The sequence below is a fragment of the Chelon labrosus genome (genome assembly GCF_963514085.1).
Source record: "Chelon labrosus genome assembly, chromosome: 12".
Lineage (NCBI taxonomy): Eukaryota > Metazoa > Chordata > Actinopteri > Mugiliformes > Mugilidae > Chelon > Chelon labrosus.
The window spans coordinates 22,548,414-22,553,031 of NC_140345.1; positions in this window are offsets into that span (position 1 = coordinate 22,548,414).

The following is a 4,618-nucleotide window of genomic DNA, read 5'->3' on the forward strand; positions in this document are numbered from 1 at the left end:
CTGAGTTCTACTGTTGTTTTTCTTCGATTTGACTTCACCAAACGTTTAAGTGATCGCCGATCACGATAAATCAGGATTTTTTTATGACCACATTTCTTTCTCGAAGATGATGGTTTCCCAATATCCTTCCAGTTTTTAATAATGCGTTGGACAGTTCTTAACCCAATTTTAGTAGTTTCTACAATCTCCTTAGATGTTTTCTCTGCTTGATGCATGCCAATGATTTGACCCTTCTCTAACAGACTTTTCCACGAAGACGGGATGTGTCTTTAGACATGGTTGTTTAAGAAAAGATATGCTACTCATTGCATCAGTTGGTATTAAATAACTTGTTGTCAGACTATTTGCTTAGTGAAATCCAGGTGGTGACTTATCATTTAACGTTTGTTACTAATTTTATTCTTATTGCATCTTGAACAGAATGGTCCATGGGACATTTCTGTTTCCTTTCAGTTGATTTACTACCTTTCTTATGTATACACAGAAACAATATGATCGTGGCACCGACAGAAAACATCTGCAAAAAGAGAAGAATGTTTTGTTTTAGTGCAGATGAATGTGTACAGCGTGTATAAATTATGGTTCACTGTGCAAATCAATTTTACACTAAAGCAATCGCTTTTAGTAATGTGCTGAAAGTGCCGTATAAATATTTGAGTGTGGGTACTCATTAATTCCAGCAGACACACTCTTTTTTTTTTGTATAATCACTAAAATCAAATATTTGCAGGTTTACAACATAGCATTAAAATGTTTTATTTTATTTTTTCTTATTTTGCTGCCTGCAGGTAGTCCTAGATTGAAAAAGTCTTCATGAACCATGTGCATTTATACGACATGTCATTTTCTCTTTTCACTGCAGCGTTAAGCAGTTGCAGCAATCAATGTCATTCAGGAACTCGAGATATTTTGCATTTTGCTGCTTCATGGCTGAATGTGCATCAAGACACACTATGGAAAACAATCAATCAAGTCTGGCAACACACAGGGCTGCAAATTACCCCACTGTGAAGCACTGTGTTTGACTGCATCCGTATTTTTCATGATCTAAACTGTCAGTTCATTTGAGTCAGACAGCTTCTCCAGCTCCGTCCTCCGTTTAGTGGCGGCTTTGTGTGGACTGAATTAAGTCTTTACAAGAAGATCGCGGCGAGACACATTGGGGACGTGATAAATCTGTGAGACACCACTGCTAGGCTGATTCCTTTTATTTATTATTTTTTATTTATTACTATTATTAGGCAGTGGAAGGCAAAATCTATCAAATGCATAGTTTTTCTGCTCTCGTTGACAGTTCACGGGTAACTGAGAGGACAGAGAGCACAAACACTTGATCCGCGGAGTCATTGCAGGCGGCACAGATCACATTTCTCTTGTTTTGTTCTGAAATATAATATACCATATTAAAGCAGCGCCACATGTACATTTTATTAAGGTATTTCCCTAGGTGTTGTTTTTCATCACTTTGTAACCGTGGAGCTTCGGTGTGATTTTGAGAGACGGGAACGCTGGATCAGTGCAGGTCTGGTGTCCTGGCGCTGAGAGGCGGCTGAATCACTGGACTGTGTCGGTGGCCCAAACACACGCTGTCTCTCGCTCCCTAACAAATATACATACTGTATATAAATATGTGTGCTATTGTTGAATTTATTTTTATCTTTTGTAATCTAATCTTTGAGTTGAGTTCAGTAAACATTATACAGGAAGTATGATGTCTTAAATTAGATGAAAATCATTTCAGTTGCTTTGTTTTAGTGATCTAGTGTAGGTTTGATCTTTCAGACCTACATTTTTTTACTGATTCAGGGAGTAATTTATACATTATGGAACAATATTACCTTGATTTGGTTAAGTTCTGTCACGCCCTTAACACTGCATGCTTCCATTTAATTGTTAATCTTGATTCTGCAAGAAAATTGGACACAGGACACCAAGAAATAATCAAAAATGGAGCATCAGCAGCGAGTGTGGACAGTTTTATTGCTGTTCTGTGCTTCATGCACCAGCGCCGTGCAAATGAACAACAAGTTCAGTCTGATCATGCGCCTATATGCTTATACCTCGCTGGGACATAGCCGTGTAGGCCTATGCCAGTGTGAGCCATTTATACATTTATATGCGTTCGCCACCCAAACGCTAGTTGGTGCTGAGTCTTTTTTGTCGGTCGGGTTAATTTTTGCTTCTACTTCCTGCTTCACTTTCAACAGTGGCGACAACAACACTTTCGAAGACGAGTCAAACAAAAGTTTGTATCTCCGAACCTCCTCAGTTAACCTTTCCTCCATGTGTTCCATCTTATTGATCCAAAACAATCAATTTGAAAACTGCGGAGATGGAGAAGCAGCCAGAAATACTAAAGAGGAAACACGCTACTACCAACAGGACCAATCACAGATCTTGCGGTCTTTCTGGGGAGGTGCATGTCAGGCTACAGCGTTAGAATCTACGTAGGGTCTGCACTGTCGACATAGCTACGGTGTCAAATTGGCGCAGAAGTATAAACTTTAGAAGGCTGCTTATCACACACACGATGACATGTTCTGGAGGCATACAGCAACCTATTCCGCATCAGGTAAACTGCTTGGTTATACAATTATAATATTATAAATAGTAGTCCCTCGTCTGGTGTGAGGCCACACTTTGTTTATTTGGATTTGTTCTGGAACAGAGTTCCAATGCCATACACTACTGACCTAGCAGGGAAATGCTTTCGGTTTTGGAAAAACATATAAGGTGTCCAGACCAGGACCAGGCCATTAGAGGCAAAGCAGCCTGTCTAATATACCGTATGAATTTTTCATATGAGTGGAATTGCATTACACTCGCTCATAAATTTATGCGATGTCTCATTATGATTTATCACAAGCAAACACATAACTTAGATTTAGCTAATATTTGCTAAATGCCTTTGGGTGAAGGGTGAAGCGATTAAGAGTTTTGGTACAAAGGGAGATTTCCAGCTCTCTTTCCTACCATCTTTTACTTAAACCCATCCATATATAAAGACTTTATATGATTTATGTACGCTTTAGTCAGACTTATGTATCCATCACAGATGTATATTTATCTGATTTCTCCTCTCCCTCTCTACCCGGCATGCCTCAGGCACATGGCTCCCCCCATATGAGCCGGATTCTGCTCAAGGTTTATTTTTTTCTTGCCACTGTAGCCTTTGTGCTTGCTCTGGGTGTTTCCGACCAGGCTTTGTAAAGCGCCTTAAGACAGTTTGTATTGTTATTGATGCTATATAAATAAAATTGCAAATTGAAATAATCCCGTCGATATTTAAGAGTGAAACAAGCTCATAGTATCTCATAGTGGTGTATCGCTAGTATATGAAGCAAGCGTCGAATATATGTATTTGAAAAGAAAATATGTTCATGCTGAAGCCACTATATCTGTGTTCACGTGCCGCGCCGAGTGAATTTGTCGGTGGAAAGTAAAGTTGAGGACACGTCAGACATCCACTTTAAATTGGAACAGTACTTGTGGCGATAATAAATGCCTTTCATCTGCATCATTTGTCCGTCAAACGTAGCTTCCATTGGTTGTCGAGTTGAGATTAGTTCAACGCGTCACACACCCATTTACTTTGCGTCGTTAAAGGTCTTTTTGTCTGTTCTGTCATTGTTCACTGAGCTTTTCTTTTGAACAGTCACCGTATTTAGGTATACATTTTGAAGGCAGCATTAATTTAGATAGACACGACACACAGCGTTGCTAATAACAGCAAAGAGTTTAAGTTTTTTGTTTTAAAAATTACAACACAATGTGTTTTACATGCTTTTAATGTTAGCTTCTATAAAAGACTAACATTAACTGCAGTTCTAGTCGCTGACAGCCAGGCCTGACATCAATAAGAACACTAACCGAAGTGACACATATCTGAGCACCCTACTGATTTCCTATGGGTTCACAGACATAGTCCCCAGTCTGCAATGGAAAACTCTGAGTACGGCTTGAACACTAACTTCCTCTGGGCCAGCCAGTCACCAGCCAGTCATCAAACACACCACATGAGATGTATTAATCTGTGGGCTTCAGATGTAGCAGTAGGCTGATTTTTCAAATTTTCAAACAGAGCCACACATAGTTCCCCCCTGTTTCAAGTTGTACTAAGCTATCAGGCCTCACGCTTGGATTGAGATGGAGTGATAGCGGGATCCTGTGCAGGGTCCCAGGGAGGCTGGAAGCCTTAAAGTGTACACCAGGAAGGGTCGCTGGACTTTCACAGTACTGGCACAGTTCAGTCTTTTGAACTGTATACCAGGGGTTGAATGACTTCCAATTTTTTAAAGTCAACAAATATGAATATGAATAGAAACACAGTAGAAGGTAATGCTTTGTAACAATGAAATCTATATTTTTGACCTGAATACATATTGTAGCGTCCCACACAAAAGAAGCTACGGAGTCTTTTCTGCAAGGTAACTGAAGCTTGAACACGGGCTACTGTCGACTGTAGCCGGCTCTATAACGGTGCATTAACTGATATCAAGGACAAAAAACGATATGCGCATGTATCCGCTTATCAATATTGTGCACTGCAGATATGTATAGCCTATATAAATCGCTGCCATCAATCGCATTTAATAGTACTTCAGGATAATGTAGTCAC